Source organism: Schistocerca gregaria, chromosome 1, assembly GCF_023897955.1.
Source record: "Schistocerca gregaria isolate iqSchGreg1 chromosome 1, iqSchGreg1.2, whole genome shotgun sequence".
NCBI classification, from domain to species: domain Eukaryota; kingdom Metazoa; phylum Arthropoda; class Insecta; order Orthoptera; family Acrididae; genus Schistocerca; species Schistocerca gregaria.
Genome location: NC_064920.1, coordinates 1,013,529,316 through 1,013,550,311, shown reverse-complemented (window position 1 = coordinate 1,013,550,311; position 20,996 = coordinate 1,013,529,316). Strand labels below are relative to the sequence as shown.

At 43.8% G+C, this 20,996-nt stretch overlaps 1 protein-coding gene across 1 annotated transcript in view; it reads right to left on the bottom strand.

The window, feature by feature from the left end:
* LOC126278836 (progestin and adipoQ receptor family member 3-like) overlaps positions 1–15,345 on the bottom strand; it is a 117,279-nt gene extending 101,934 nt beyond the window's left edge. Inside the window, exon 1 of the mRNA XM_049979115.1 lies at positions 15,280–15,345. The gene's annotated coding sequence lies outside the window, so the exon portion shown is untranslated. The remainder of the gene's footprint in view (positions 1–15,279) is intronic.
* Positions 15,346–20,996: the final 5,651 nt, after the last annotated feature.

The window sequence follows — 20,996 nt, the reverse complement described above, 5'->3', positions numbered from 1 at the left end:
GTGGCACGGGAATATCAGGTGCTGCTGCTCTGAAGGCTTGTTTTCTATAAGGCGCTTTAACGAACACCTTCTTTTCAGCAGAGACCAACTCGTCAGCAGGACGAAAACATGTACGCATAGTTTCAACAACGCTATGTAAACCATGTGCAAGACAAGTCAAACGTAATATATTTGGAAATATATTTTTGAGGGCCGGACCAGCTTTGATCACGTAACTTGCTGCATCAGCCACAAATAGTAATACGCGCTCGTCCTGAACGCCATTTGGCCATAGTAAAGTCATGGAATCGAGTAAAAAATGAGGAAACTCTGGAGCTATTTGTCATTTGTAACCGCTCTATTAAAAGTAGATACGGCGTAGACCGTAAACTGTTGTTAAGATACCCAGTTACAATATTCGAAATAAATCGTTCCTCACAGGCTTGTGTTCCGTTGATTGACACCCATAAAAAATTATTTTGGAACTGATTCCTTATTTTTTTAATAGCTTGGTCGTAGCACTGCTGTGCGTAATTTTTATGTGTGGTGGATTCGTCTGGCACTTTACTCTGCGTATACTTCCTCAATGAAATTTCTCAGAACAGGATTAGTTAATTTCCACAGCGGAATATCTTCCGACGAAAAGGCTCCGCACAAATCAAAAGAAAACTGCGAAATCTACTGTTACAGCAACACCTGCACGGGACCACTTTTCGTGGATTTACTTCTTACGTTCTCCTTGTGTTTATTAATGTCCATATGCGAACGACTTTGAAACATTTTTCACTAACAACTGTTTTTTTACACGCACAGCAATAAAGTACTTTGCCATCTGTCGTTATCTTCGCTCCTTCGAACTCCCGCTCATATTGTTGCAATCTAGACTCATCACTTGGTTTCGATTTTGACGTAGCACTTAATCGTGAAGAACTTAAAACACACCACCAAGCCATTAGCCAGTATTCGTCGCTCACCGCAGATGTGAAATGATTTTCTTTAGATAGAACATCCAGTCAACTGAAGATAGGTAACTGAGAGAGGTTTCGAAAATGAGTCATTCGTCACTGTAGTGTTATATTAATTTAGATGTAACGAAACATTTTAAAAAATCGTACACAAATTAAATAATAATGTTAAATTTTTGTTTGGTATTACACTGTAAGCAGCTCCGAAAGACACGCTTCCGGCTAATCCCTTAACATCCATATTGGTGCAACTCTGCGGGGTGGGGGGGGGGGGGGGAGGGGACAGGGGAAGCCCCGCAACCAAGGCCACGTATTGTGAACAAGCGCGAATGTTAGTCCTCAGCAGCCAACCCGGAAGGACTGCAAATTATAAATAAATGGATAAGCTTTCACAACAACCGAACAAATGAACACAAAGTTTAAATTTTTTACAGAATAAGTATTTTAACAAAAGATACGCAAAATGTGCAGCACAATTGATTTTCCAAAATATTATGCTAGAACCATACCCTAAAACGTAAGAAAACAAACAATTCGAATATGTTTTCCGAAGAGCACGCTTCTCGAATAATAGAAAAAAGCATGGATTTACATGAAAATCCGGTCCCTAGCAATCACCAGGTTGAGAGTCCAGCCAGAGAATGGCCGGACTGCTGCTTCATACTTTGCCCTAAAGCGCCACTGCACGGCATGTGGTTAGCACACCGCTCTCGCGCCCGTTATGTCGGCATTTCGAAACCTTCTCCTTGGAGCACCTCCTCAGTTGCCTTCACGAGGTCGAGTGCTCCCCCCTTCCATTCCGTCTACCGAGGCAAAACATTTGGGGAATACCCAGAACAGACCGCGGTGGCCGAGCGGTTCTAGGCGCTTCAGTCTGGAACCGCGCGACTGCTACGGTCGCAGCTTCGAATCCTGCATCGGGCATGAATGTGTGTGATGTCCCTAGGTTAGTTAGGTTTAAGTAGTTCTAAGTTCTAGGGGACTGATGGCCTCAGATGTTAAGTCCCATAGTGCTCAGAGCCATTTGAACCATTTGAATACCCAGATCCTTTGGCAGTCACACATTCTAAACCTCCAATGGCAGGGAAGCAGTTTTGCTTCATAATGAGAAACTCAGCCTCGTAACGCGCAAGCAATTCCGCACGGATGGTCCTAGCTCTTTAGGTCTGACCGACAGTGACGTCCAGTTGAGCACCGAGGTGTTTGAATGAGATCCATCAATCATCACGAATGAGAGTGCCTGCGCGTTTGAACATTGCAGGAGTTACAGCTGTTTGTGGCCGGCCCACACGAAGGAGATCGGACGGGTTTGCGCGACCTTATTGCGATGATAGACAGACGCATTGCCCACCGACTCAACGTGCTTCTATTCACTGCCAGGTCACCGCATACATTCAGAAAGTGCCTGTGAATATCTGCGATGGTCTGGTTCTCCGCCAAAAGATACTCACTTACAGCTCTGTGCTTGGAGCACACTTCCATTACAGGCGCCATTTTGGAGGCTTCGTATAGAGCCCCAACTTACCGGGACTTCGTGAAACTAGGGGCTGAAGCGGGAATTATTCAAGATGTCCCATAACACATTCCTCATTTTTCAACCGAAATTGGTTGGGAAAAAATGTGTTGCATTACTTATTGAACAACCCCTGCAACTTTACCACTAATAAAAACTGCACCTACTACACAATCTATGCCCATTAGTGTAATAAGAACATCAATTTTTAACTGCTACATTCAACAACGCACTCCATCACTTCCCGGCAGTCTATACTGTCGATTCCTTGGGCATTCCGGAGGTCATTGTGGCTACATCTGCCTCTTCTGTTGTCTGGTTGCAAGAGACAACTCTGGCCAGAGGGAGCATTGCTGCTCCGGACAGAAGTGTAGCCACATGCAGCCCACGTCACCTATCATTTCCACAAAGATTAACCTCTGACTCTGAGCTCATATTCTGATTACATCGATGTTTTGCATAAGGGGCAGTCATATGAGAACGAGATGGAAAAAAGCTGTAAACTATTTACTGTTTTAGAAGTAATTGCCGTAACACATTTATCCCACTGAGCATCAAGACGGTCAATGCCTGCATAGAAAAATATGTCCAGATATTTAAACGACTTCACTGTGTCAAGCATAACACTTATAATACTGTATCCAAACAGTACAGGATAGTTCTTCCTACCCATCCGAATTAACATACATTTTTCCACATTTAGAGATAGCTGTAATTCATCACACCAACTAGAAATTTTATCTAAATAATCTTCTATCTTGCCGGCCGCCGTGGTCAAGCGGTTCTAGGCGCCTCAGTCCGGAACGGTCGCAGGTTAGAATCCTGCCTCTGGCATGGATTTGTGTGATGTCCTTAGGTTTACTTAGTTCTAAGTCTAGGGGACTGGTGACATCAGATGTTAGATCCCATACTGCTTAGAGCCACTTGAACCATTTCCTCTATCTTCCTACAGTCACTCAACTTCGGCACCTTACCGTACACCATAGCATCATCAGCAAAGATCCCCAGATTGCTCAAAAATGGCTCAAATGGCTCTGAGCACTATGCGACTTAACTTCTGAGATCATCAGTCACATAGAACTTAGAACTACTTAAACCTAACTAACCTAAGGACATCACACACATCCATGCCAGAGGCAGGATTCGAACCTGCGACCGTAGCGGTCGCTCGGCTCCAGACTGCAGCGCCTAGAACCGCACGGCCATTCCGGCCGTCGCAGATTGCTGCACACCCTGCTCACCTTACCATTTATGTATGCAGAGAACAACAGCGAGATGGACGCTATGGCCGAGCGGTTCTAGGCGCTTCAGTCTGATGTGTTTGGTGTCCTTAGGTTAGTTAAGTTTAAGTAGTTCTAAGTTCTAGGGGGCTGTTGACCTCAGATGTTAAGTCCCATAGTGCTCAGAGCCATTTGAACCAATTTTTTTGAACAACAGCCATCCTATCATACTTCCCTGGGGCAGTCCTGACGATGCCTTTGTCTCTATTGAGTATGTTTCTACGATTCTCCTGTGTGAACAATTTCTTGAATGTGAAATTTAAAACTTCGGCTTTTGTTTCGCTATCTTCAACTGGCACACCAGACTGATCAACAAGGGACTGAACGGAAGCCTTAAACCCTTAGAGCGGTTTTACATCCGAGCAGAACTTTCTCGAGTTCTCTCCCATATGTTTTGTTAAGGTATGACTGTGGTAGCTGTTGCATGGTTCGCGGACAGATCTTTCCACTAACGCGCGAACCTCTACTAACCTTTGCTTGCAGTTATTTTTGTCTTGTCCTTTCAACCGTCAGTGCGACAGCCTCTGCTTCCTCCGCATCTTCCGAATTCAGTTACTAAACCATGGTGGATCTTTTCCATCCCTTATCCACTTACTACGCACGCAACTCTCCAGACCACGCTTTAAAATCTGCTTAAACTTCACCCATAATTCCTCTACGTTCATCTTACTGCAACTAAGTATAGTCAGTTCATTGTCTTATTAAGATGCTAACAATGGCTTATCTGCTCTATCTGGCACAAACCCTCTCCTTGCCTTCTTGAGCGATTTCTTAACTTTCGCAACCATTGTTGCTATAACGAGGTCATGATTGTTAATCACGTTTATATACCGACTCTGTCGACAAGATCCGGCCTATTCGTAGCAACAAGGTCTAAGTTATTTCCATGGCGGGGGGGATGCTGAGCTAACTGCTCACGACAGATTTCGGAAAACGTGTTCAAAAGTATTTCGCACCACTGTCTATCTGTACCCCTCCGCAATTAATCCGAAGACACCTCAGTCTATACTCGGTTAAAGTCGCATGATCTGCGTATTTACGCGTACTGGCCGTAGACAATCTTTGGTTGACTCTCTAACTGTGAAACTTCTTTATTTAAATGTGTGAATCTGTACTTAAGTTTCTGAATGACTGAGAAGATGAAACTTCTACGTTATTTGAGTCTGAAACAGCTGAGAAAAACTCAAAGTACTGATCCTACTTTCTCCTTACTTTTTTTTTTCATATCAACACTGTCTGACTTCCCTTGCTGCGTATCGACTGGCGAGTGTTCATCAGTGTACCTCAAACTACCGTATGGTCTAAAAGACTCCCAAGTGCACTCTACAGGTGCTATGCTGAGTTGCTGCTTCCTTTGTGGAGTGCACCCCTGACGTATTAAGGAGACTCCTACAAATCCCCACACGATAACACAGGTCTGGAAATCTGCACAGAGTCGACGAAACCTGTGCCAGAGACACTCCACCCGGCCCCAAACCACAGGACCCCGATACACTCTGGGAACGATGTTCCAAATCGCGAGCTCTCCTTGCACCCCGCGTGCGAGGCCAGCAGTCTTCACCACCTCCGCCAGCCACCTGTATCAACTGAGGCCGGCGTCAGAACCATTGCGGCATACGTCGTTGCCGCGCTGTCTCGGGCGCCTTGCTACGGTTCGCACAGCTCCACCCGTCGAAGATTCGGGTCCTCCCTCGGGCACGGGTGTGCGTTGTTGTCCTTGGCGTCAGTTAGTTTAAGTTAGATTCAGTAGTGTGTAATCCAAGGGAGCAATGAACTCAACAGTTTGGTCCCATACGAACTTACCACCATTCGTCGTTGGCGCCAACATCAGCCACAATTTGCAGATGACTGCACCCTGCAAGTTCGATAGCCGCAGCTAAGGCCGCCTCCATATCTCGGATGTGCCGACCTCCCCCCCCCCCCCCCCCCAACCCCTCCCCGGCAGACACACAGGGTGTACATGGGCTTTCTTTCGAACCTGTTGGCGTAAGGGGCGCTAGCGTTGGAGCTCCTGATAACCAGTAAACCCCTTCCCCCCCCCCCCCCCCCCCTTGTGCCTGCTCGAACCTTGCCTGAAGGAGCGGCCACCTGTTCGCTCACAGGGTAAACGGGCGAGGCCAGGCGGCCAGTCGCCACCCTGGCCCTCTGCCTCGACGACGAGGACGCGTTACCAGCCGCAACTCACCCTGCTCCAAGGGCGGATCAACTGCTTCGGGTACACTAGGATGTGCCTCGGAAGCAGAGCTCATGGGCAACACAGGTGACACCTGAGAACCATTCTTCCAAAGCTTCTATTCTCTTCTTGTCTGTGCTGGTTTTCACCCACGTTTCTCTTCCATAGAGAAGGGTTGCTCTACTGCGAATGTCATTTACACGTTCACACACCAGATATTACAAGCATTAAATAACAAAATAGCACTGGTAGGTATTTTCTGTAACCTATCCGAGGCATTTGATTCTGTGAGTCATAGTATACTCCTATATAAATTGATGTTTTATGGTATAGCCAACCACGGCTCATGCCATATCTAACCAAAAGAATACAGAAAGTTGTACTTAATAGTAATTCAACCAACAGAATCCAGGGACATAATTCTGACTGCGGAGAAATCACTTATGGAGTTCTCCAAGGCTCAGTCTTAGGTCCACTACTGTTTCTCATATATGTAAATGATCTACCATCTAATGTACAGCAAGCAGAAATAGCTCTTTTTGTAGATGACACCAATATTGTAATCACTCCCAGTAGACATACAGAAATGGAACAAACAGTAAACAAAATTCTCAAAAGTATCATTGACTGATTTTCTGTGAATGGTCTCTTCCTGAATTTCACAAAGACACATCATATTCAGTTCTGCACCTCCGGGGTACTGCACCAGTGATACGTTATGAAATAATACATATGGTGCAAAACTTCAAAAATTTTAGGTGTCCATATTGATGTGAATTTAAATTGGAAGAAACACATTACGGAACTCCTAAAACAACTTAGTTCAGCCACACTTTCACTTAGTATCATAGCAAATTTTAGGGAGAGAGAAATCAGTAAGTTGACGTATTTTGCTTATTTTCATTCAGTAATGTCATATGGAATAATGTTCTGGGGTAACTCTTTAAGAAAGAAAGTCTTCATTGTCCAGGAACGTACTGTAAGAATAACATGTGGTGCTCACCCGCAATCATCTTGCAGACATCTGTTTAAGGAGTTGGGCATTCTGACTACTGCTTCACGGTGTATTTAGTCCCTGATGACGTTTGTCATAAATAATCCACTAAAGTTCAAAAGGAACAATGAGGTACGTAATTACAATACTAGAAGATAAAATGACATTTATTACTCAACATCAAGGTTGTCTTCAGCACAGAAATTGGTGCACAACTCTGCAACGAAAACGTTTGACCACCTACCCAGTGATATAAAATGTGTAACAGACAGCTGGGTAAAATTTGAATACAAAATGAAAAAGTTTCTCCTTGAGAACTCTTTCTATTTCGTAGAAGAATTTCTATGTTTGTAATATGTAAAAGGTGGTTGGTAGGATTTGCTAACTCAATCTGTATATCTTGTTTTCATTTCGGGAAAATAATAATAATAATAATAATAATAATAATAATAATAATATGGTGACGTTTAGAGTGCAAATAGATGTACAAATTGTTAGGAATGTGAATGTAAAATGACTCGATCCACATTACGACGCTCTACCGTGCAAAATGATCAATGGAACATGAAAGTAACTAACTAACAAGGCTACACTCCAGACAGATATCTCCGGGGAAGAGTCCCTAACAACAGGAGCAACGTGGATTCATATAGTAAAGCTGCTTTGCCTGAAGAGGTATGGAGGGTAGTAGTGGAAGTCACATGGTTAACGAAGGTTACAATGATAATAATGACGATGTGGTAATCATGATGGTGATACAAGCCGCTCGAATCAAGATGCATAAATGTGTAGCTACATACTTCTGCAGCAGAGCAGTTTCAAAAAGCTGATGTAAGAAAATGTTGTGATAGTAAACACTGCTTGAAGACGAACTCAGAAATTCCGAAAGCAGTTTAGCTTAATAAAGCACGTTTTGTGACAGTACGCAGATTTTATTCAGCCACAGATATTGAGATGCAGTCGTAGCCGTAACCATTCCCACCATGGATTAGACGAAATAAACGCCAGACTTGCCCTCGGTATAGGAGTGCTGTGAGGAAATAGGACACTGCCGGTGAGATGTTTTTTCAAGCCTGTTGCCTCTTTGAGAAAACTAGCCTGGGCGATCGTAACGGGTTTCGCTCTCTACTTTGCTTTCACTTTCATATTCACTCGTAACCACACAAAGATCACTTACGCTTCAAATCGACTTGTTACACTCTTCGACACTACAGGTAATTAACTACATGCAAAATAAGCGTATCCGCAGAAGACTACTACGGAAAATCTCCATCAGGAGGTTGCTAGGCACCCAAAATGAAATTATTATTCAGTTGGCACACTCAGCTGCGGTGTTGTCACAATCGTCACTTTCTAAACAAGCACGTGAGGTGCAGACTCGTACGTGTACATTTAAGTAGGAGCTGGGAAGTGGCTCAGAAACTCAATCTGACATAAAAGTTTTCTGGGTATGGTACCGCATCATAGAGTATAAAACTACTGCTGCTGGAGAAAAACCAACGTTTCGGCCACGGATGCAGCGGCCTACTTCTGTGTCTAATTATATAAACTCCATCTGGTTTGCACGTCTATAAAGGAGCAGCATCTCCCATGTCCAGAAACCCATAGCTGTGGGCGTCAGGTGGACATAAAGGTTCCAAGACTATACGATCTTATTTTAATCAGTTGGCATTTGAGAGCGAGCCTCTGGTCTGGTTCCACCAACAACGCACCAACTGAACATAGCATTGCTAGCTCCAAATGTCTTGCTACTTCCACTGGGCAAAGCATTGTCCCCGCCTTTTTTAAACATCAAAGTTTTACAGGCGCGAAAACTTCTCCAACTTCAAGAAAAGCCGAATTTCTGACCCTGATTGAAGCGAAGAACTTTTACGTACTAGGAGACAACTTAGAAACGTACATCATATGTGAATTTCAGAACTTTTTCATGATTTTTGTATAAGAAAGATTTTAAGCTTCATGCATGTCACTAGTTAAATAAAAGCAACATTGCAAAAAGAAACACGCTTTTTTTAAAGGCTACATATAGCAAACGCAATGCGATACAAAACATTGGAAGGAAACGTTGCAGAGCAAGATATTTTGGTAATCGACGGAAAAATAAAAATATTTATGTTCAGTAGTAATCGAAGTATGACATGATAAGTTTGAAACTGTTACATGGGCTGGAGAAGGTCATCCGTGTAAAAAAAATGAACTAAACTCCAGCTGTAGTGATAATTATTTGAACAGACTTTTAACAAGCTTAGAGAAATTATAGAAGACTACACCACACGTTACGTTAAGATATTTTATGTGTTTTTTGTAGGAGAGACTTTTGTTGCCACTACTGAGTGTAGAGAACCTTAGTAGCTGCCTGCAGAAATACAGGTGGTATAGAAAAATATGGAAACACCAAAACCACAAAGCATTACCGGGCGTAATACGGCGTAGGAAAACTGACAGAATTCAAAACAGCTTCCAGTCGTGTCGGTGCCGATACGTACAGAACCAGCGTGGTTTTCAGTGGAGTCTCATTCCACTATTCTAGCAAAAGAGTGGCCAATTCTGAAAACAATGAGGGAGGTGGACAGCGATCACGCACCCTTCTTGCCAAAGTAGACCACAAAGGTGCAATAATATTGCGATCTGGTGCCCCGCCATCTTTCGCTCTTGGATCGTAAACTGGACCAAAAGTTGCAAACAGTGTGAAATAAGGCTTATCCGACCAAATGCGATTCTTCCATTGCCCTATATATAGAGTCTAGGTTTTATGGCTTCGCCACCATGTTTTTCTATTACGAGCATTTGCATCACTGATGAGTCGCCTTGGAATTCGAGCTGTCCCTGCAGTCCCCTGCTTATGGATTCCCTTCGTCTTATTTTGGTGCTGACGGGGTTCGTGAATGCGACATTCAGTTCTGCAGTGACTTTTATAACTGTCGTCTCATTTTTCGTTACAGTACTCTTCAATGACCCGCCGTGACACTCACTCAGCACACACTTTTGCCCGCGTTGTGACTTAGGATGTTTTCCTCTTTCCCTTTGTGCGGTATAAATCGATACGATGCCTTTTGAAACACCAAACATTCCGGCTAATTCGGTTACAGAACCATCCACTACACGATCACCAATAATTCGCCCACGTTCGAAGCACTGCGCTACCACATAATGCACTCGCAACTACAAAGAACACAGTTCCGATCACAACTGACACTTGGAACGTGCCAGCCGTTGTGGCCGAGCGCTTCTAGGCGCTTCAGTCCGGAACCGCGCTGCTGCTACGGTCACAGGTTAGAATCCTGCCTCGGGCATGGATGTGTGTGATGTCCTTAGGTTAGTTAGGTTAAAGTAGTTCTAAAGAGTCTATGGGACTGTTGACCTCAGATGTTAAGTACCATAGTGCTTAGAGCCATTTGGACTTGCAACGTATTGAGGACATTGCACAGGTACCGTTCGTTGTCAAATACAACAGCGCAACCTCCAGTTTTGGATAGCATATGCATTTATGCTCAGACACGCATTTCTTGTGGTTTCCCATATTTTTGCCCCCTCCCCTCGGAAAAACAACTCAACTTCGTACCTTAAAGTCAGATGTCAAGTAATTAAAGTTGGACTATACAATGACGTAACAAAAGTCATGGGATATCTTCTAATATCATGATGGAACTCCTTTTGCCCGGCCTAATGCAGCAACTCGAAGCGGGATGGAAACAACAAGACGTTGGAAATCACCTGCAGATATACTGATCATATCCCACAAATGTTCCATGGTATTCATGTTGAGCGATGTGTGAGGCCGAATCATTACCTCGAACTGTCCAGTTCTTGAAACAAATCGCGAACAATTGTGGCCCACCGTTGTTTGGGGAACATGAAATCATTGAATGGCTGCAGATGGTCTCCAAATAGCCGAGCAAAACCATTTCCAACCCATGGTCAGTTCAATTGGACCAGAGGACCCAGTCCATTACATGTAAACAAGGCCGACACCACTATGGAGCTACTACCAGCTTGGCTAGTGCCTTGTTGCCAATTTGGGACCATGGCTCCTGCGCCAAACAAGCACCCTACCATCAGCTCTTACCAGCTGGAATCGGGACTCGTCCGACCAGGGCCACGATTCTCCAGTCGCCGAGGTTCCAACCGATGTGATCACGAGACCAGAACAGCCACTGCAGGCCATATCTTGCTGTTAGCATAGGTACCCGCGTCGGTCGTCTGCTGGCATAGCCAATTAACGCTAAATTTCGCCGCACTATCCTAACGGATACTTTCGTCGTACATCGCAAACCGATTTCTGCGATTGTTATTATTACATCAACACCTACATGGATACCCTGCAAATCACATTTAAGTGCCTGGCAGAGGGTTCATCGAACCACCTTCACAATTCCCTATTATCCCAATCTCGCATAGCGCGCGGAAAGAATGAACACCTATATCTTTCCGTCCGAGAACTGATATCCCTTATTTTATCTTGGTGATTGTTCCTCCCTACGTAGGTTGGTGTCAACAAAATATTTTCGCATTCGGAGGACAAAGTTGGTGATTGGAATTTCGTGAGAAGATTCCGTCGCTACGAAAAACGCCTTTCTTTTAATAACGTCCAGCCCAAATCCTGTATCATTCTGTGACACTCTCTCCCATATTTCGCGATAATACAAAACGAGCTGCCTTTCTTTGAACTTTTTCGATGTACTCCGCCAGTCCTATCTGGTAAGGATCCCACACCTCGTAGCACTATTCTAAAAGAGGACGAACAAGTGTAGTGTAGGCAGTCTCTTTAGTAGGTCTGTTACATTTTTCAAGTGTCCTGCCAAGAAAACGCAGTCTTTGGTTAGCCTTCCCCACAACATTTTCTATGTGTTCCTTCCAATACCGAGCGAGGTGGAGCAGTGGTTAGCACACTGGACTCGCATTCGGGAGGACGACGGTTCAATCCCGTCTCCGGCCATCCTGATTTAGGTTTTCCGTGATTTCCCTAAATCGCTTCAGGCAAATGCCGGGATGGTTCCTTTGAAAGGGCACGGCCGATTTCCTTCTCAATCCTTCCCTAACCCGAGCTTGCGCTCCGTCTCTAATGACCTCGTTGTCGACGGGACGTTAAACACTAACCACCACCATCACCACCACCACCACCTTCCAATGTAAGTTGTTCGTAATTGTAATACCTCGGTATTTAGTTGAATTTACGGCTTTTAGATTAGACTGATTTATCGTGTAACCGAAGTTTAACGAATTCCTTTCAGGAATCATGTGAATGATCTCACACTTTTCGTTATTTAGGGTCAACTGCCAATTTTCGCAACATTAACAACATTCAGATATCTTTTCTAAATCTTTTTGCAGTTTGTTTTGGTCTTCTGATGACTTTATTAGTCGATAAACGACAGAGTCATTTGCAAACAACCTAAGACGACTGCTCAAACTGTTCCTATAGATAAGGAGCAGCAAAGGGCCTCTAACGCTACCTTGAGGAACGCCAGAAATTACTTCTGCTTTACTCGATGACTTTTCGTCAGTTACTACGAACTCTGACCTCTCTGACAGGAAATCACAAACCCAGCCACTTAACTGAGACGATATTCCACAAGCACGCAATTTCACTAGGAGCCGCTTGTGTGGTACAGTGTTAAAAGCCTTCCGGAAATCCAGGAATACAGAATCGATCTGAAATGCCTTGTCAATAGCACTCAACAGTTCATGTGAATAAAGAGCTTGTTGTGTTTCACAGGAACAATGTTTTCTAAACCCATGTTGATTGTGTGTCAATAGGCCGTTTTCTTCGAGGTAATTCATAATGTTCGAACTCAATATATGATCTAAAATCGTGGTGCATATCGACGTTAACGATATGAGCCTGTAAGTTAATGGTGTTGCTTGTTTGCTAATACTGACTGAGCAAACGCCGCTGCTCTCGGTCGTTAAGTAAATGCCGTCGACCACTGCGTTGGCCGTGGGGAAAGGAAATGTGTATAATTTCGTATTCTCGACGCGTTCTTGACACTGCACAAAAACCAGATTTCAGAGTACCTGATGCACAACACAAAAGTTTTGTCTCAAGTACAGATAGTGTTGAGGATCAGTGGACAAAATTCAAAACCATCGTACAATATGTGTTAGATGAGTATGTGCCAAGCAAGATCGTAAGAGATTCAAAGAGCCACCGTGGTACAACAACCGAGTTAGAAAACTGCTGCGGAAGCAAACGGCACTTCACAGCAAACATAAACAGAGCCAAAGCCTTGCAGACAAACAAAAATTACACGAAGCGAAATGTAGTGAGAGAAGGGCTATGCGAGAGGCGTTCAATGAATTCGAAAGTAAAGCTCTATGTACTGACTTGGCAGAAAATCCTAAGAAATTTTGGTCTTATGTCAAAGCGGTAGGTGGATCAAAACAAAATGTCCAGGCACTCTGTGACCAAAATGGTACTGAAACAGAGGATGACAGACTAAAGGCCGAAACACTAAATGTCTTATACCAAAGCTGTTTCACAGAGGAAGACTGCATTGTAGTTCCTTCTCTAGATTGTCGCACAGATGATAAAATGGTAGATATGGAAATAGACGACAGGGGGATGGAGAAACAATTAAAATCGCTCAAAAGAGGAAAGGCCGCTGGAGCTGATAGGATACTAGTTCGATTTTACACAGAGTACGCGAAGGAACTTGCCTCACTTCTTGCAGCGGTGTACCGTAGATCTCTAGAAGAGCGTAGCGTTCCAAAGGATTGGAGAAGGACACAGGTCATCCCCGTTTTCAAGAAAGGACATCGAACAAATGTGCAGAACTATAGATCTATATCTCTAACGTTCATCAGTTGTAGAATTTTGGAACACGTATTATGTTCGAGTATAATTACATTTCTGGAGACTAGAAATGCACTCTGTAGGAATCAACAAGGGTTCCAAAAAAGACGATCGAGTGAAAGCCAGCTCCCGCTATTCGTCCAAGAGACTCAGAGGGCCATAGACACGCGTTCTCAGGTAGACGCCGTGTTTCTTGACTTCCGCAAGGCGTTTGATACAGTTCCCCACAGTCGTTTAATGAACAAAGTAAGAGCATATGGGCTATCTGATCAATTGTGTGATTGGATTGAAGAGTTCCTAGATAACAGAACGCAGCATGTCATTCTCAATGGAGAGAAGTCTTCCGAAGTAAGAGTGATTTCAGGTGTGCCGCAGGGGAGTGTCGTAGGACCGTTGCTATTCACAATATACATAAATGACCTTGTGGATAACATCAGAAGTTCACTGAGGCTTTTTGCGGATGATGCTGTGGTATATCGACAGGTTGTAACAATGGAAAATTGTACTGAAATGCAGGAGGATCTGCAGCGAATTGACACATGGTGCAGGGAATGGCAATTGAATCTCAATGTAGACAAGCGGAATGTGCTGCGAATACATAGAAAGGAAGATCCCTTATCATTTAGCTACAAAATAGCAGGTCAGCAACTGGAAGCAGTTAATTCCATAAATTATCTGGGAGTACGCATTAGGAGTGATTTAAAAATGATCATATAAAGTTGATCGTCGGTAAAGCAGATGCCAGACAGATTCACTGGAAGAATCCTTAGGAAATGCAGTCCGAAAACAAAGGAAGTAGATTACAGTACACTTGTTCGCCCACTGCTTGAATACTGCTCAGCAGTGTGGGATCCGTGCCAGATAGGGTTGATAGAAGAGATAGAGAAGATCCAACGGAGAGCAGCGCCCTTCGTTACAGGATCATTTAGTAATCGCGAAAGCGTTACGGAGATGATAGATGAACTCCAGTGGAAGACTCTGCAAGAGAGGCGCTCAGTAGCTCGGTACGGGCTTTTGTTGAAGTTTCGAGAACATACCTTCACCGAGGAGTCAAGCAGTATATTGCTCCCTCCTACGTATATCTCGCGAAGAGACCATGAGGATAAAATCAGAGAGATTAGAGCCCGCACAGAGGCCTACCGACAATGCTTCTTTCCACGAACAATACGAGACTGGAGTAGAAGGGAGAACCCATAGAGGTACTCAAGGTACCCTCTGCCACACACCGTCAGGTTTCTTGCAGGGTATGGATTTAGATGTAGAGGTAGATGCTGATCTCGGAATATTAAATTCCCTGACGATTTCCGAAATGGAATCCCCTGCGCGTCTTGCTTCAACTACCATACCGCTCACATTCCCGTCTTGCGGCCATAATCCCGTCGGAAACCTTTGCACACGAATCGCCTGACCACAAAAGACAGCTCCGCCAATGCGCTGTCATTTTTTACCTTGTGCACGCGATGCTACCGCCATCTGTGCATGTGCTATCCCATGACTTTTGTCACCTCAGTGTATGTGAGCTGCGCTGAGGCAGCGCAGCGGAAGGCAGTGAGAGCGAGCCTTGGACGGCGGCCTTGGTTACCTGCCTGCTGCCGGGAGAGACTGACGCCCGCGCCGGTGGAAGCTGCGGCGGCGACTGAGACGCGTAGCGGCCAGTGGCAGTAAAAGTGGTCACTCTCTCCACCTCTCCACTCCACGTCACACGCGCTACGCTACACAACGCTGCTCACAACTCTGCCCGCAGGCGGGCGCTGCCTCGCACTCTGTGAATCTACTGCGACAACACCACCACACACAAGTCCGTGCACTACCTCTCTCTCTTCACGCTTCATATGCGCTATACTAACAGAGAATTTTGGAGGAAAGCGAGAGGAAACTGTATGACTATCAGAGCTCGGATGGAAAACTAGGACTAACAGGATAACGCGGCATGAGCAGCAACCTGATTTCGCAGAAACTTCGCTCACTGCAAGAGGACTCAATACGGCAAATCATCGAGTAAAATTGAAGTGATATCAGGTGTTCTCCAGGGAAGCGTCCTGTAACCTCTGCTGTTCCTGATCTATATAAATGACCTAAGTGACAATCTGAGCAGTTCTCTTAGGTTGTTCGCAGATGATGCTGTAATTTACCGTCTAGTAAGGTCATCCGAAGACCAGTATCAGTTGCAAAGCGATTTAGAAAAGATTGCTGTATGGTGTGGCAGGTGGCAGTTGACGCTAAACAACGAAAAGTGTGGGGTGATCCACATGCGTTCCAAAAGAAATCCGTTGGAATTCGATAAATAGTACAATTCTCAGGGCTGTCAATTCAACTAAGTACCTGGGTCTTAAAATTACGAACAACTTGAGTTGGAAGGACCACATAGATAATATTGTGGGGAAGGCGAGCTAAAGGTTGCGTTTCATTGGCAGGACACTGAGAAGGTGCAACAAGTCCACTAAAGAGACAGCTTACACTACACTCGTTCGTTCTCTGTTAGAATATTGCTGCGCAGTGTGGGATCCTTACCAGGTGGGATTGACGGAGGACATCGAAAGGGTGCAAAAAAGGGCAGATCGTTTTGTGTTATCACGTAATAGCGGAGAGAGGGTGGCAGATATGATACGCGGGTTGGATGGAAGTCATTAAAGCAAAGACTTTTTCGTCGCGGTGAGATCTATTTACGAAATTTCAGTCACCAACTTTCTCTTCCGAATGCGAAAATGTTTTGTTGAGCCCAACCTACATAGGTAGGAATGATCATCGAAATAAAATAAGATAAATCAGAGGTCGAACAGAAAGGTTTAGGTGTTCGTTTTTCCCGCGCGCTGTTCGGGAGTGGAGTGGTAGAGAGATAGTATGATTGTGGTTCGATGAACCCTCTGCCAAGCACTTAAATGTGAATTGCAGAGTAATCATGTAGATGTAGATGTAGATGTAGAAGCGAACGCGTCTCTTGGCTTATCCGTAGATACTTGACCGTTTCTGAGAAAACGACGGTCAAAGTTCTTGAGTTCCTTATATGTGCCTTTTAGCGGGTAAATCAGTCAGCCGCAGTTGTGGCACAGTGCCTACCATTACGACTTCACAATTTTGCACCCTCTCTTCCAGAGGCGATTATTACTTTCGTCTTGTTTTTCATTTATATCCCCACGTCCGTAGAAGATTGCTACACGAATGTTTTCCAGGCCACATTGAAATAATGTTGCCTTTATTCGTCTTACTAACTGTATGTCTGGTGAACCAGTTTTTTAAAAAAGTAAGAAAATTATTTGAAATTGTTTCGGCGAAATTCCTGTAGAGTATCTTCATTCGTAGTTAGTTGGACGAGCCATTTTTCGGAAAAGTGAGACGTTATGTTTGTTTGGCCGTAAAATTATTTCTAAAGCGTGAAATTTTCAGCAGTCTTAACGAAGTTTCTTTCCCGAGTAAGACTCATACAATGAAATGTCACTATGGAAAACCTGCCTCAGCGTTATGCTCGTGGTGTTCGGAAATTTTATATTTCGAATCTTTCTACGATCGGTATCATTGAAGGGAATGCACAAATCTTGCTCAAGAATGAACATAAGAATAAAATGTAAGAACTAATATAAGAATTGCTATAAGAGAGAATCATAAGAAGATGGGAAATTAAAAATATTGTAGCCCTTAAAAAATACCATACACGTATATATTATGTATATTGTAGATGTATGACACTTATTGTGAAATCCAGTTGAAATTTTACGATTGATATGAAGCCCTTGAATCCCCTAACTTGATAAGAAAGATTCGTGTAATAACCCCCTCCGAACGTGAGTAGGTAAATGAAGGAATATAAATAAATGAAAACAATCGATTTTCGAGCAAAAAATTGTTCAAATGTGTGTGAATTCCTAAGGGCCCAAACTACTGAGGTCATGGGTCCCTAGACTTACACACTACTTGAACTAACTTCTGCTAAGAACAGCACCCACCCACTTCCTCCCCCCCTCCCACACACACACACACACACACACACACACACACACACACGCACACACATACGCGCGCGCGCGCGCGCCTGATATAAGCGCGCCCGAAAAGGAAACTGAATCACATCGAACACTTTGACTGACGCTTTCCAGAAACGGTCGAGTATCTGTGGATCAGTCGAGACACATGTTGGGTTATTTTGACTCCTCTTCCAAGAAGAGACGTTTCTGAGAAATGGGGTTATGGCACTTACTGTATTTTCCTTGTATGCAAAGAAGGGAAAGCTGAAATATGGAAGGAGTATATACAGGCTGTCAATAAGTAAAATGAACTTGAAGGCAATATTTTAGAAATGGAAGAGAACGTAGACAAAGATGAGATGGGAGGTACGATACTGCGAGAAGAATTTGACAGAACAATGAAACAAGGCACCTAGAATACACGTCATTCTGTCATAATTACGGATAGCCTCTTCCATGTGGCGTGCAAGATGTATGAGCAGGCGAAATACCCTCAGATTTCAAGAATAATATCGTAACTCCAGTTCCAAAGGAAGCAGTTGCTGAGTGGTGCGAAAATTACTGAACCATCAGTTTAATAAGTCATGGTTGCAAAATACTTGCACGAATTCTTTACAGACGAATGGAAGAACTGGTAGAAGACGACCTCGGGTAAGATCAGATTTGATTCCGCTGAAATTTAGCAACACACGAGGCAATACTTACCCTACCACTTCTTATAAAAGATAGATTAAGGAAAGGCAAACCTACGTTTCTAGCATTATAGGTAAGGTTTGTCAATGTTGATTGGAATGTTCTCTTCAAAATTCTGAAGGTGGCAGGGGTAAAATACAAAGTGTAAAAGGCTATTTAAAACTTGTACAAAACCCAGACGGCAGTTATAAGAGTCGAGGGGATGAAAGGAAAGCGATGGTTGAGAAAGGAATGAGACAAGGTGTAGCGTACCCCGGATATCACTGAATCTGTACACTGAACAACCGGTAAAGGAAACATCAGAAAATTTTGGAGTAGAAATTAAAGTTCCGGTGAAAGAAATAAAAGCCTTGAGATTCACCGATGACAGTGTAATTCCGTCAGAGACGACAAAGTACTTGGAAGAGCAATTAAACGGAATGGACATTGTCTTGAAAGGAGGATATAAGATAAACATCAACAAAAGTAAAACAGGGTTAATTGAATGTAGTCGATAAATCAGGTGGTGCTGAGAGAATTAGATTAGGAAACAAGACACTTAAAATAGTAGATGAATTTCGCTATTTGGGCAGAAAAATAACTGATGATGGCCGAAGTGGAGAGGATATAAAATGTAGACTGGCAATGGGAAGTAAAGCGTTTCTGCAGAAGAGAATTTTGTTAATATCAAATATAGACTTAAGTGTTAGTAAGTCTTTTCTGATGGTATTTGTTTGGAGTGTAGCCATGTACAGAAGTGAAACATGGACGACAAACAGTTTAGACAAGAAGAGAAGAGAAGGTTTTGAAATGTATGCTACAGAAGAATGCTGAAGATTAGATAGGTGGATCGTGTAACTAATGAGAGGGTACTGAGTAGAACTGGGGAGACAATATATTTGTGCCACAACTTCACTAGAAGTAGGGATCAGTTGATACGACACGTTCTGAAACATGAAGGGGTCACAAATTTAGTTCTGGGGGAAAATGTGGAGGGCAAAAATTGCAGAGGTAGAACGCGAGATGAATACACCAAGCAGATTCAGAAGTATGTAGGCTGCAGTAGTTATTTGCATGGAGAGTTGCGTCGAATCAGTCTTTGGACTGAAGATCGCAATAATAACAACAACAACAACGCGGTAATGGTAATTCAGAAGCGAATAAAAGTGGCGAGAGAGTGGGATACATGTGTGCCTTTTAGCCCCTCCATCGTGCTACCAACCCACAAAACCATTTTAGTAACAGCGTTTTTTATCTTCAAAACGCCTGCCAAGAAAAAGCGAAGCAAACAGAACAGGAAGAAACGTAATAAAAATTCACGGGACATTATTTGATATTATTTGAGGGAACACAGTATGGAGTCAAATTTACATAGAACTTGACATTACGAGCGTACTTGTCAGCATGACAGTCCACCCACTGTCGATGGGGTGCACCCCTGGTCCAGTTGAGAAGGGTGCCATGAAGCCGTTGTAACTTGCGCTGAAGAAATCTCGCCCACGACTTTTGTAACTTGGCCTTCATATCCTGGATATTAGCAATGGCACGGAGCTGACCCCCGAGCTGGTCCTGCTCATGTTCTATCGAGTGCAGATCTTGGGCTATTGCCGGTAACAGGAATACCTCAGTACAACGCACGCAGTTCATAGAGATCTGTGGCAGTGTTGACAAGAAAAATGTTGTTAAAAAATGACAGCATGATCCTGTGGCGTGGGAGGTAACACATGAGGGCGCAGGATGTCTGTGACGTACCATTGTGCCGTGGGAGTTGCCTCAGCGACTACAAGCCGTGACCTCAACTCATTCCCGATGGCATCCTACGTGACAAAGCTAGGAAAACAGATTTGTACCACTCCAAGACATTGAAAGGGTGGGATCTCTCACCAGAGTGCCGTCATCCTCGCCAACAATAGTCATCCAGGGTAGTGCAGAATCACGATTCACCGCTGAACACAGAGTGACACAAATCACCAGCACCCAATGCTTCTCGGTCACAGCACCACTCCAAACGCAGCCGTTTGTGCTTCGTGACGTTAATGGGAGCCTATGCAATGGGGAGGTAATTCCTTAGCCTGGCTACGTAAATCTCCGATCAGGTGCAGGAGTACACAGAAAATTGCAGGGAGTCTGTTATTTATTATCCGATGGCAGGCGCAGATATTAAGGGGTTACACTGTCCTTGGTGCACAATACAGCGATCCTCCCTCATAGTGGTCAGAAGTGGTCGAAAGAAACCTTAACGACGAGTATGCCTGACCTAACCTTTCCATGCAGTCCGACCCCCACCCTCCCTCTCCTGTCATTTAGTATAAAGTCAGTTCGTTTCACGATTTTATGCATCCTGTAAAGTGATCTATTGTTTTGTGAACAGTTTGATTTTCAATGTTAATCAATGACCTACAGTGCACAGCTGCTTACTCTGTAAATGAGTGTTTTTTTAATAGATGAAGTTGTAAGGGAACCTGGTATATCTATGTGACTGTTCTTCAAAAACGTCATTTGCGTTTCCTGAAACCACATGCTCACGTAGTATCACGGTCTGTTACAAGCCACACACAAATACAGGGTGTCCCAATAAGGATGACCCAATTCTAAATAGAAATATTTATTAGAAAGAATGGCTTAACACCAAAAATTGCATACTAAATTACTCAGAAAAGACAGAAGT